The sequence below is a fragment of the Chelon labrosus genome (genome assembly GCF_963514085.1).
Source record: "Chelon labrosus genome assembly, chromosome: 4".
Taxonomy (NCBI): domain Eukaryota; kingdom Metazoa; phylum Chordata; class Actinopteri; order Mugiliformes; family Mugilidae; genus Chelon; species Chelon labrosus.
This window is the reverse complement of record NC_140340.1, coordinates 26,599,993-26,614,623: the sequence shown is the minus strand read 5'-3', so window position 1 is coordinate 26,614,623 and position 14,631 is coordinate 26,599,993. Positions and strand designations below refer to the sequence as shown.

Genomic DNA, 14,631 nt, shown 5'->3' with positions numbered 1-14,631 from the left:
TCACACTGGGGTAGGGTGTGAGGTGTTGTAGTAGCACCTTAGTGAGACCCTGCCATATGTGAGGGGAAAATGAGTATGTGTGTGATTTGGCATGTAGCCTGTGAGATTCTAGCACTTGCCTTTAATGGCTGCTGACAGTTGGCCAGTGTGCCATCAGTGGTAAACAGCTTTACAGCAGAAACATTGGTGAGACGACAACACAGTGGATTTAAGCGACGATAAATGTTCTTTTCAAATTGTTCCATCCTGCTTCCTTTGTTCACTTCAATCATTCAGTCTTTGCCTCACTGGTGCATATTTCCACACTATTGTCAGGCTGCTCTCGTTTTCTCTTAGAAGGTATCTCACTCTCTACTACAAAAATGAAATCCTTCTATCTGTAGCATAAGTAACGTTACTAATAACAGCATCTAGACGGCGCCCATGGCAAAATATCTTTGTCATCTTTTAAGTGACAACAGAGGGCTTTCCCTTCTTCTTTGCTGGCTTCCTTTGCCTTCCATCTCCTGATCTGTCTTATCTCCCAATCACTTTGTCTCCAGTGGGCTGGTAAGCAATAAGCTGGTAAAAATAGATGTATGTGGATACAAGGAGAGGCTCCCACTGCAGCCACGTTCAGTGACACTGGTGATAAATCACAGATGTGCGCACCCCAACACAAGAAAGCATTATACTCACACAAGCCCACAAAACATGTAGAGAAGAATGTGTGTTGTCTGAAATCCCTTCCACAAAATATTCTTAAAATGAATTAGCTCAATTACCGAACTGCCACCGTAACTGTATTTTCTTCTATTTTATCTTTATCAAGATACTATAAGAGCACAGAGAGATTTTTTTTCTTATGTTAGTAGAATTCCCCATTAGCACTGCTATAACATTTATGTTTCAAGAGTACATTTTCTGTCAGATCCTATCAAATAAACTATCGCAGTTAATGCCTTCCCAAGCACCAAGTCTTTTACCAAATGTCAACCTTGGAGAGTCCTCAGCTGAGCCTGAGTGTTCGGCCTACTGTCAGTTCACTTCCCATACAAAAGTGGCCATTGATTCGACTCCATTTAGATACTGCTACTCTTGGAAAACTAAATAGGAAGTGCAATTGTGACCAGTGTTTCAAAAGGGGTAGAAATGCAGAGCCTTGGCTTACACCCAGGGGTAAGACACTGTTATCGCTATAGGCCTAATTAATTCAATATCCCCTCCCTACAAAAGCTCCATTGACCAAGCTGTGAAATGAACTGAGAGGGAAAGACAGGTTGTGCATAGAGACTCCTGCCTAGAGTTGGGACTGGTTGAGTCAAACTCTTCAGGACGAGAAGAAGTGAGAACCCCAAAACTAAGAGTTCGAATAATCCAGCTACTGGCACATACAATGAAGGCTTGGAGATTTGTCGTGATGTTGTTTATCTAACATTGGCTGGCTTGTGCCTTGACGGTTTCAGGATCTTTACCAGCTGGGATGGGTGGGTGGGCGATGTAAAATAAAAAATCATCATTAGCATTTCCACAAGATGATCAGGGAAACAAATGTTGAGATACTGTCTAAAGCGCTGGGAGCTCAAAACGGCTACCAATGCTTCAAAACCAGATCTGATTAACGCTAACTGCTTTATGAGGGAAGACTTATTGTGTTTTCACAATTGAACACATGGAGCTCTGTAACCTTTACTCTTAGCTGTTCACCTCTCTGTCCATCAGTGAGAAAGGGCAGAAAGTTGAGCCACCTTTTCCCCCAGGCATCCCAGCAGAAGCTTGACAGTCACAGAACTGTATACAAATGCCAGACACGCACACTTGTTGGCCTGTAATGGTACAAACAGGGTTGAGAAGGCAACACTTCCTGTCATAATCAACAGCTGTTGCCCCCTGCCAGCCAGCACACACATATGTAGGCCTTCATGTGTACACACACACCCACTGTGGGGAGGAGGTGCCACCAAATGGCATGGTCTGGGGCTAAAAGGAGGGTAATCACTTAATGGAGCTTTATGCACTTTGCAACACACACACACACACAGTTCCATTACCATAACTACTACAATGGGGCACTGCACTGTCCTGTCTATGCTTTGTACCACCTATGGTGACCAGATTAGACCCCTACTATTAGGAGAGCAACTTAGGTTCAGCACCTCTGTTTAGCTTTGCAGACCAGGCTCTGCTATTAGGAACTGAAATAAACTAAGTGATATTATGTTTCATCAGGCTCCAAAGGAGAGAGGTAGAAAGAGGAAGCTAAAGATTTACAGAAAGTATGCACACAGGCATTTGAGAGAGGGAGTGGACGTCCACATAGGTGCAACTGATACTTAACTGTATTAACTGTCATTCAGTATGGAGAATTCCTATGATAAATGTGACCAAAAACATATTTATGTCTATGAAACAGCACCACGGTAAGTACAAACACACACACAAACAAAAAGACAGTAAAATATGCTGAAAATGGACCAGGAAGTTCTTAGGCCTATAATTCCTCAACACATAATCTGTTGGTTTAGGCCTAATTTAATTATAATTTAAGAAAAGTCATAGAAGCAATTCATTAATAATCCTTTTTCTTGGAGAACCAAAATATGCACCATGCCATGCACATGTTGTAGTATTCTATCTGCTATGTCAATATCCTCAGTCATGTTTCTATTTTTAGCCAGGTAACACTGCAGGACACGGCAGCATAAACTGCGATATGTTCAGGTAACAAAGCAGTCTCTGGTGCACAGCTAATGGCATATTCTTTCTCAACACACCAAAAGGATATAAGACATCTATATGCTTTTCAATACTTTTGAACTCAGTTATCAAGACTGGAATCTTTCCTAGAGCCCCTCTGAGTTAAAAACAGTCACCATTCAGGGCCAGGTCAAAAACATAACCTCCAGTACCATCGAACTGTTCACAGGGATGTACACTCAGCCCATTGCTATTCATGTTGAGACAGGCCATATTGATGCTGATCACAGAGCAACTGGGTGACATGTGCAAATACTACAACTCATATCTTAAAAGTTGGCAACAGACTTCTAACCTGATGCACCAGATGGTTTGTTACACAGAGCCATCAGAGAAGTCGTCCTTGGAAGCTGTTCAAAAAGGACGGACACAAAAAAAATAAAAAATAAATAAATAAAGTTGGCAGGTCACTGAAAGATCTGTTTATCGAAATCTGACCACTGCTTGTTGTCATTAAGCGTAGTTGCGGCTAAAACACGGCCAAAGCTACAATAAGGCTGGTTAGTCGGAATCACTGAACTTCAACCACAAAGTGCACAGCCTGCAAGATGGACTGTGATTTCACAAATCCCGATAGAATTATACCAGTTAACTCCTGCAGCCTCTAAACCAGAAGAGCCAACAGCCAGCAAACATAATCACACTTTAAGTTTGATTCTTTTGTAAAAACTCATAGCATCACTTGAATGTTGTGAGAAGAGTGAAACTGAGCCCACTACCCTGAAGTTCTACACAGATCACTTTGTTTATTCGATCAGCATTTACGCTGCATATCAAGTGTACGCTTCCCTTCCGGCACACAACGACAGAAAGGTATAGCAGATCAGTGATTAAAAAAGATAAATATTGTGAAAACTAAACAAAGCAAAGCAGAGTTTTTAGTCAGGCATAGGGTTGCAAAATTCCGGGAATTTTCAAAGTTGGAAACTTTCCATGGGAATTAACGGGAATATATGGGAATTAACGGGAATTAACGGGAATATATGGGAATAAACAGCAATAAATAAGAAATTTACAAAATTGAAGGTTGGCCCTTAACAGGGAACTTAAATATAGTTGGGGGGAATATATTGTAGCATAGTCTTGGCTAAAACAACCAGATTTAATGCAAGTACACTCCTCAATCACATGCACACAGCACTGCTTACTGCAGGGCTATTGAGGCCACGCCCCCTACATGCACTGTGCATTCCTCCATCACATGGACAGGTGATTTCTTGAAGCCTGGAGGCCACACTTTTGAGCTCAAAGCACAAGACTATTGAAGCCACACATTTGAGCCCGCGGACTATATATAGTCAAGTAAGTTTTGATAATATCATGGCGTAAATATATTTGATCTATAACGTTATTAATGTTTAACTTGCAAATATTAAATAAAAATGTATTAATACAGTAGCTAACTATCTGGTAAGTTAGGTGCTAAATGAAAGATTAAGAGTATGGGCAGCACAGCCAATGGTTGTTATATATGACAGGGGCATTCTCTCTGGAGAAGAGATTGTTGAAATCTCGGCTGTTGAAATGTCATGTTTTTGTATTATTTTGCATGGATGTCTGCTTATGACAAAAATATTTACATTTATGTTTGGATATGATACAGTTTGTTTAAATTACCCCCAATTTCCAGTTAATTCCCATAAATTCCCAATAATTCCCATAATTCCCATAATTCCCATGGAAAGTTTCTAATTTGGAATATTTCCAAAATTCCCCAGTTTAACTTCCCATGGAAAGTTTCTGGAAATTTACCGGAAATTGTCCACCCCTTTGCAACCCTAGTCAGACATCTGAGTAACATGCCAGTCTTGTTGTGTGCTTTCAGCATACATCAGCATCAGTTTACATTTTTAGCGAGACACTTCACATCGCATAATCTCAATGAAGGACCCCCCACCACAGTTCTCAGCGCTAACCCTAACCATTTAATGCTTTAAAATGACACATGAAAAGCCTAAAACCCGTCAAATGTGCCACAAGTGCTATCATCTTTATACTCAATTGCATACCATCACATATGTTTCTTTTTTTCAGTTTTAGGTGCACTAAACCGCAGCTCATTCACCTCAGTTCAACAAACTATTTCAGCTGAGAACAGGCCAATTGGATTGTGTCAAAATTTGAAGCTATAACCATGTTTCTGTAAGTAAAAATGATTCTAATCAACACAGCGCAACTTTGCTAAGCAGTGGCAACAGCAGTCTCGATGGATACAGGTGGTAATTACAGGATTCTAGTTCTTTAAATGGCAGTGACAAAGCCCATCAGTTTTCATTCTCTGTTACTTACTATGATACTGAAGCAGTTATTTTAGTCTAAAAAGATTCATTCATTTTTATAAAACAAAATTGGCCTGCAATCACTCTTTTACAGTTCCTAGAGCTACAGCTTTGGTGTCACTGTGACCTTAGCATCAATCACAATGTTTCCCCTCTCAGGATTGGGCTTATCAGCTAAGAGAGCATCAAGTTACACCATGATGTCTTTCAAACCACAATCAATGGATGACAGCAATTGGTCACAACCCTCGCCGTGACCTTGGCCTTCCCACTTTGTCTACACTGTCACTCAGATTACAGCGGATCAATATCAGATTGCGTCCGCCACATCTTCTTCCCATCAACTCGACTGAACCGACTGAACTGTGGTGTTCAAGGGTCATCTTGGTTCAAGGACAACAATGAGGACAATAACATGATGGTTTCAATTGCCCTACTGAATGCCATACGCAAAAATCAATAGCAAATAGCTGTTTTTGACAGTTAATACTTAACATGACTAATAAGAAAAAATCCAAAAAAGCAAATCTAAAACTACCTCTGCCTCACTGGGTCACGCCTCTAGCTTGTGTTGGACAAACAGTGAGACCTTGCCTCTTCTTTATGGGAATAATTCAAAGACAAAAGTGTTGGATGTCTCAATCTGAAGAAACCATCAACACAAAACCTTAATTAGATCTCATGATTAAAGTACTATAAAAACGAAATGGAATGTACATAATATATGGAAGATCTTCACCTCTTATAGCGCAACTAACGCTCACTGGCAGACAAATCCAAGCAGCTCATCTATATTTAATTGATGAAAGACTATTTTAAGGGAGTGTCTGCCCTTCTAGAGGCATGCCAGACTCAAACTAAGGTTGCTGACATTTGTGAAGGTGGGGAATGACACAAAGATTACATTTGAGAGTACAATGACATTATAAGAAAGACCAAAATGACTATGTTATTTAATTACGCACCACTGAAACAACAAGCACAACACGATGAAAGAGAAGGAGAGGTAAATTACAATCACTTCAACCATGATAAAGGATGAGGGAAGACAGTAGCTCGGCCTGACAACAAGTTTAACACAAGAAGTTAAAATGAGCCATCATTCCTTTAACACAATGGCATCAAAACACATGAAAAACATAAAAGGAGGCTGTACAGACATGTACAACCCGGCATCTAAAAATAACCATGTGTAAAAAATATGTTTGTTTCCCCCAGAGCAATAGAGCACCCTGGGCACACATATCCCCCAGGCCTGGCCTCGCATTTTAGCTGTGACCTACATTTAATTCCCTCCACAAGGACAATGTTGAGGTTGACTTCTTGGCCGACTGCGTCTTCATTAAATCCAGTTTCATGATCCAGCTTGATGATCTCCAGAAGCATGTCTTCAGCTTTCACGATTTCCGAAGAGGAAAGGAAACTAGTTTCTGACACCTCACTCACAGAGACAGTTTTCTTTCTCTTTTTGCAGAATCTAAAACACCCACAAAGCTTCAGTGACAGAAGAGTGAACATGGCTATGTGCTGATCCAATGAAATGAAACCATGAGATCCAGTTGAATGTGTCCAAATATACTTGGAAAGTAGTCCCACAAAAACAAGGTGTAGAAAGTGTCTTTATCCAGCTTTTGTCTTGCACTGAATAATCCGATTAAATTAGATTCAAAATGCCTTTCTTGATGAATTCTTTCTCTGAGACGTCAAAACTATTTTGTAGAATAACAGCTCCACAGCACTATTTGGTAAAAACACACATGCAGACTTTCTGTTTGATGGACAAACTAGGAGGAGGACCTCTTTCTGACCCCCGGGCTGTTAAGACTTAAAGGGGAGTATAACTAAAACACTGCTCCACCCAAAACTGAATGTCTCCCAATACCAGTAAAGAACTGGCAGACGGAGAAGTGAGCCAGGTTGCCTAAGGCGCTAGAAAATAAAGTGTTTGCATGTAACGAAAGTTACAGTGACCAGTGTCAATCTACTCTGAAGCAATCACAACAAACGTAAGTCATTGTGTCACTACTGATGACATAACGGCATCACTTAGAAAAACAAGAATAATTGGGTTAATGCACACACAGCCCGGATGTCACACTCTGTGGTTATATTTAGAAATATTCTGCACGTCACAGCTATTTCTGCTCTCAGAAATATCACTTTCTGCAGCATCTTTCCAGTCTAATAATGTTTATGACGGGTAACATGTCACAAGAGTCGGGTACAGGTTGATGAATCACCCTGGTACTTTAACCGAACTGCTTACCACATGGTAAGCATGATGGTGACTATCAGACTGTCACTAAGAACACTGAGGGAATTGTGCGGTTTTAATGTGGATTCTAATCACCTAAGAAAACCAAATGATCTAACTTTCAATCAGAGTGAGGTGTTCACAGACTACAACAACTGATAAACATACTTCAGAATGACCTACATACAAACTGTCTTCTAAAGTCAGAGGGTTCAGAGAAACAACATGCACAGTAAGTTTTGAGATTTTTGTTGGAAATTCTTTTCTGGGCAATTCAGAATTTGTGGATCAATCAAACAAAACAAAGGGGAAAATGTGAATTGTTTCAACATTTTCATCATTGTGACGTGATCAGTGCCATAAGGGAAAACTAGGCCATCATAAATGTGTTTGGCAATGATTCATTATCATAATTGTTCTATTAATAGACCCAGCTATTCTTATTCGGTTTGTGTGCTGGCATTCAGGTCATTCAGGACAGGAGTTATTTGAAAAGAGCGCTTTTTAAGTGGTCTGCAACTGACATGGGGACGATGACAACACTCCAAAACCCTGACAGCATGTTTGGGAAATGTTTGTTCTCCATAATGGATAAGACACACATGCACCACTATGTCTTTAACCTGACTGAATTAATTATGATTGGAGATTCCAAATTAACTGCTTACATCGATGAATCAAATCATATTTAGATAAATGCATTTACACGCCCCAACACCTCAGTAAGAATATAACTTTTTTCACGTGCAGAAAGAGGTTCTACTAGCTGTGGGGTGTCAAGCCAGACAGAAATATCAAAAAGTTGTTTTCTTCCCCAATTGAATTGATTCAACTGAAAAAGATGACCAGACAGACAAACCTTTTAAGCAGTACTGGCCATCGATTTCGGCTTTGCTCGTCTTTTCAAGTACTCTTTTTTCTACCGCCATGTCCCAGAAAATGATCATGTCACCTGATGTTTGACCCACGTGGAGCAAACATGAGCAGAAAGAGTGTACTTAGGCACCAATATTTAATATCAGAGTGGTCACATGAGGCATTTTAATTCCAGGGCTATTATTCTGATTATTAGTGGAATACTAGTGTCCATGTAAACACAGCAATGGTTAAAACCGTGTGTATGATATAGGATAGAGAAGAACATGTTCTCTCTTTGACTAAAACTTTCATGAGCATGACCCAGAGGATAGTACAGCGGTCATGTGGTATTCCCTCTGCTGCCCTCCCCACCATCTCTCCTTTCTGCTTCTTTCTCTCCTCCCTCATTCTTTCCTTTATGCTTTTTTTATTCCCTCTACTGGTCCAATCAGTAGTTCTTGGTCTTTACATCTATAGTACTACCAACTCTCTCCTTTAATCTTTAAGCCATAATTCGTCTGTTCGTTCATACAAAGTATATTAAGAAAATTAATACCACAGACGCCTCCGCCCAGTCTCTGATCTGCTCATTTGTGTTTTCTCTGTCTCCAGTACATTTGGCAGTTGTGATAACTGCCTGTGTGGCCAGGCAAAACTGTTCCCGCTTTTGGGCTTCACTGGAGGACAAATGTGGTTTTTCTCAAGCCGCCGACTGAGACCTGCCAAGAGCCCAAACCCTGTTTCACTGCTCTGATGTTGATGATGTCACGTAATCCAGAAGTAGACCAAATAACTCCTGTCTCATTCCTCTTGGCTGCTGTATTGAAACAAAGAGACATATGAAGGATAATGCTAATCACCATTCTCTAATATTCTGTACAGTGCCAGGAAAAGGGTGGCTAATGAGAATAATATAAACTGATCAGCCACAACATTAAAACCACTGGCAGGAGAAATAAATAAAATTGACCATCTTGTGACAATACAATGTTCTGCTGGAAAACTTTTGGACCTGGCATTCATGTGGATGTTACTTAGACATGTAGCACCCACCTAGACCAGACCAGGCACCCCAACCCCATAGCAATGACACTCCTTGATGGTAGCAGCCTGACACAGATACACACACACAAAAATGGTTTGGGAACAACTCAAAAACATGAAAAACAGCACAAGGTGGTGCATTGGCCTCTAAATTCACTAGATCCCAAACTGATCAAGTATCTGTGGGATGATCCACAGAGGCCCCTCCTCTCCTCTCAACTCATAGGACCCAAAGGCCCCCACTAACAACATTGTGTTGCCAGACACCACATGACACATTCAGAAGGCTCATGTCCATTCTCTGATGAGTCACAACTGTTTTGGACACAATATAAGAAAGGTGATCATAACGGAATGCCTGATAGGTGTATATCACTGGTATCAACCATATAAACCTTGAAAGGTTATGTCAGAACCAAAAACTTTTACCCAGTTTTGGCAGTAACATAGGACGTCATGTTACTGTTGACAAAGGACATGACAAAGGAGAGGAGCCCTCTGATTGGTGGTCAGCAGACCAATCAGAGAAATATGGGATACAAAATGCCTTTGGCTAATTCTGTATCTCCAGCAAAAATCAGTGACATGACATGAGCATCAGTCACAGCTCTACCGTCCAAACTCTGTCCATCACCTCACGCAGGAACATAGAATGAAGGAGTGAAGCAGTGGACCGATATGCACACTAACGGATCAGGCTCTGGCTCTAATAAAGATAGGTGCCTCAACATACGGCAAGAAAATGTTTTTTCTTAGTCTTGCCTGTATTGACTAAAACAGAATGCCTCTATGCAGTGAATCATGCTGCTCTGAAATGAAATATGATGTTACATTAAAGGCAGGCCTGGCAGTAGATTGAATTAGCCAATCCAGCCACTTATTTTCAAGTCAAACTCAATGCATGTATGCCATCTACTGTATTCCCTCCACAGGCGGTATAACATTGAACTGTGCAAAAACCAAGCCATCATTTCTCAATTTTCTGGTGTAATTTGGCATACATGGTTTTCAAACTGTCCACATTTTGTTAATTGCATTGGGTTTCTAGAGCATCTGTCCTGCTGAAATAAGTGGCCATTTAAAGAGTCTTGTCGCTGGTGGATTCTGCGAAAATCTGGCAACAGTCTCAGACCCAACTGTTGTACAGAAGCTATTAGAGAAGCATTTCTCAAAATCACCGCAATAAACATGCTCTCATGTCAAGCTAGGCGGCTAGTCCACATTTTCCAAGAAGATACTGAGGCATGTCCTCATGGATGATTTTCAAGACACACACAACTGCAAGCATGCGCACACAAACACAAGGGGAGGGATGGCAGACTGCCGTCATATTCCAAAACCAAAACAGACCCATCCACCATCTTGGCCAGAGCCAGTCTGCCAGTGTGTCTTGTTTTTTTTTTGTTTTTTTTGGTGAAAGACAGACACACAAAAAATGTAGGAGGGGTGATGAGCTGACTGGGGTCTGTCAGCTCGGCAGGGGGATGGAGCCATCTGTCCCAGTAAAGGGTTAATCCAACCAAAAGCACAGGCCACAGATTCCAGCATTTATCTAGTCATCACATTTCTGGCTAAATTCTGGCTACATTTTGTTTTGTTTTGCTCTTCGTTTTTGAGAGAAGGAGTGGTTACAATCCCTCATGGAGCTTTATGGACAAGCCAAGCGTCCCACCTGATTCTTCGAGCCTTCAAAATCTCCTCAGGTGGTGGTGACAGGGAATTAAATGGCAGAGGGGGTAGTTTTTGTTGTGGGTTTTTAATGATTGGCGCGAATGCCTTTCATTTGAGATGTGTTTTGAGTCGGGGGGAGGCTGTTTTCACTGCTCTGACTGACTGAAAGGGGCTTGTGAAGAAGAGACAACACACACACACACATACAAAAAAAACAACACACATACGCCCCACAATGAGATCAAAACAGGCCTTTCTCTGAACATGTGACGTGATAATTTTATTCCCTTCATTCATCCCTTTTTTCAGCTACAAATAATTCCCTTACAGAAAGATGTAGGAAATGTGAGTGAGAGATTAAAAAACAAAAAAACCCGAGGGGCCGGTGTGAAGCTAAATCAGCCAGAAACCTGCCTGAAAATGCCCCCCGCACACACTCACAGCCGGCCTTTGTCTTTTTATTCCACCCAGAAAAAAAGCACCATGGGCTAGCTACTACCTACAGCAACATGGAAATGGGAAAGAAAGGCTTTAAAAGGATCCATTTAGAGGGGCGGGGAGGGAGTGGGGATGGATGGACAAATAGAGAGATGAAGAAGGGGAGGGGGGGGGGGGGGGGGGGGGGTCATCCAGACATGAGATGGATCGAAAAAGGAAGAAAGAGAGGAGAGAGAGAATGGGGAGGAAGAAAAAGGGAGGATGAAGGAGAGGCAGAGGCTAACCTTAGCATCCTAGAAGCTCCAGACAGACAAACAGACAGGCAGCTTTTGGAGGTAATGGCTTCCAATAAGATCACACATGTCAACAGATCACATAGTCTTAATATAGCCATCACAGAGCCGAAGTGCTTCCACACACACACACACACACACACACACACTGTATACGGGAAGTGACACTATGCATACACATGCACGGGCATCAAACCGGGCCACAGACAAACACACACAGACACGAGCGTACCTTGAGACAGACAGACACAGACACACACAGCTTCCGTTTGACCACAACACATCAGCCTCCATTACTGCCAGCGGTGTGCCTCCGTCTCCCTCGCTCTGCTCCTGATACCTTCCGCCTGATGCACAGCCATCCTCGCCGCCTGCCTCTCCATCCCCAAACCCCTAACCATTAAATCACGGCAGCCCTCGCTGTCCCTTCTGCAAATGAGACTCAAAGTGAAATACCTCAATCAGGGAGCCTGCCAGGGGTTTCTGCTCCGTCCCTTACAGTCCACAGAACAACACCACGTCGACAGGAGTCACAGGGAGAAAAAGAAAAAAAAATCCAATCAGGTGCAGACGAGTGGATGAAAAAACAGTGCAGATTCACAGTTCCTTCTCCTTTCCACCTCCCTCTTCCTCCTCCGGGGCGTCTGTCCTCTGTCCAGCTTTGGCTTTGTGATGCTAAGCTAATGGGAGCTAAGCTAAGCAGCATCCAACACAGTGGCTTATAATGTGCTCCGTCTCATACCCACACACACCAATGCTGGGCTTCTGTCTCTCCCTCTCTCACTGACTGAGCCCCGCTGTTTCCCGTCTCGCAGGCACCCAACATGCACCCGCCCACCTCCCCCCTCTCCCTCTCTTGCTCCCTCCCCTTCTCTTGGCTGTTCACCCCTATTCTTTCTTGCTCTCGCGGATCCCATCAGATCCCAACAAGCACCTCAGCTTCTTTTCTCTCCCAGAGAGATATCAATGCTCTTGCACACACAAACTCCAACACATGCACTGGATGTTGAACAAGTTCTGAACAAGTCATCCTTGACCAACATGTGAAGAGGACAGGAGTCAAGGGAGGAACCTTTACAGCAACGCTGAAGTTTAAATGAAAAAAATAAAAGCTGGGACAAGGGATATGCAGGATTTGCATAAATTTAAATGTTAAATACAAAAGATTGATATCTAAAGTTAAGCGCAATTCCTCATCACCAATATTTACAGGTGTTACAAGTCCAATATAGGACAATAACACAGAGCAACCGGGATGCCAATGAGCTTTGAAAGAAACCCAAAACAACAAGATCCAATGTCTTTCATGAAAGAGTCAGAAAATGCTCGTGTTGAAAATATGGACACAGAAATTATTCTGCTGAGTGAAACTCCCCAACTGGCACAAATTTGTGCAAATTTAAGAAGAGATGCAACTTTGTGTAGGGCTCATTTGTTATGCTCTGTGGTCATGGAGGGGGTTGGGAAAACACAAGGGGGAAAAAAGGGAGTAGGGTCAAAGGTCATGTGAAATACTCGAAGATGTTAGTGTGCCTATCAAATTGACTTGTGTTTTTGAGTGTGGTGTTGATGGACAGTATTGTTGTCGACTTCTTTTTGCGTATGTAACGGAGGAGCAACTCCCAGCTGGAAAAGATTAAAACTAATTGTGGGCAGTGGTGAGGACAACATTTTTTCCAAATCTTACATTAGAAGCAGCTTTTTGAGGTCGCAATTTCAGGAACCCATATATTAACTGTCAAAACAGTTTGCTCCATAAGTAAAACTTAAATACAAAACTAATTCAGGACAGAACTCTTGTCACTGTTTGCATTAACATTCTACTAAATGGATGTAATTCTCAGTACTAGGAACATATCAGATTATACCAGAATTGTTCCAAAACCAGCAAAGAGAAATTCCTTCATACTGGCTACAACGATGCCTTGGATCAGGAACTATTGAGTACACCAGTCTATGCATCAATCTGTTACTATATTTTTCCAGAGTACTACTGCCAAAGGACAGATATTTTGATAGTTCTGGTGAATGCTCCACGAATGCTCTAGAACAGTGGCCTACACAGAAAGTTGTACTGTGTAATTACATTACATCCCAATGAGGTCAAGCTGCATACAACGCTGTGTGAAGTACGCAAGTGTTCCTTGTAGCTTCGTAGGTTTCTGGCTTCCTCCTACAGTTCAAAGACACACCTATGAGATTGACTGGTCATTTTAAATTGGCTGTAGGTGTGCATGTGAGTGTGAATGGTTATTTCGCTCAATCACAAGATAAGTGGTTACAGATCACGGATAGATGAATTATCTGATATAAACATGTAAATGGACTGGAATCGGATCAGTACTCGAAACTATCTATCAGAACATCTCTAGTTCATGTAATGGTCCTAAAAAATTCAACTGAAAGTGTTGTTCAGTCTCTTTCTAAAAATGGAAAGGAATTTCAAAACAAGCTCGGACAAAGAGGCAAAATAAGAATTTGGAATGCATTACAACCTACACTACCTGTTTAAATATAAGTAAATTACTGAAACTATCTCTGAGCTGCATCATCAGAGTGAAGACAACAGTGTCGATGATTGAGTGTTGGGGGTGGAGCAGGTGGGATCCATGAATCTAGGGGGACTCCTCCCATCATTCACCCCCTGTTTGACAACACTCCTTTGACTCATGCTAATAGTGTTAGCAGTTCAAAAAAAACTTCTTCACCAGCATCAATTCAGCCCCTATTGTTTCCCTCAAAGTCTCTGTCTGATCTACCTGCAGCATGCTGGGAACTTCTATTTCAAATCAAACTGACAGAGGTACTGTGATGTGACCTATAAACTAGTGTTTAAAAAAATGGTAACACATTTAAGAGAATTTAGGACACATTTCAGCATATATCTGATTTTCTTCTCAGAAGCAAAAGCATATTTTCTGAATATTCACTTTCTTGCCAAGTAGCCAGTAACACAGTCAGCACCACTCTTATGTCTGAATGGCAAATACGGTGACTGAGACATGAGCTCAGCTTCATTCACAAAATAGAAACATGGGGAAACAATTATATTTGGACA

General features: G+C 41.6%; 1 protein-coding gene across 3 annotated transcripts in view; it reads right to left on the bottom strand.

The window, feature by feature from the left end:
- magi1b (membrane associated guanylate kinase, WW and PDZ domain containing 1b) overlaps positions 1-14,631 on the bottom strand; it is a 125,674-nt gene that overhangs the window by 46,829 nt on the left and 64,214 nt on the right. The gene's annotated exons all lie outside the window — the stretch shown is intronic.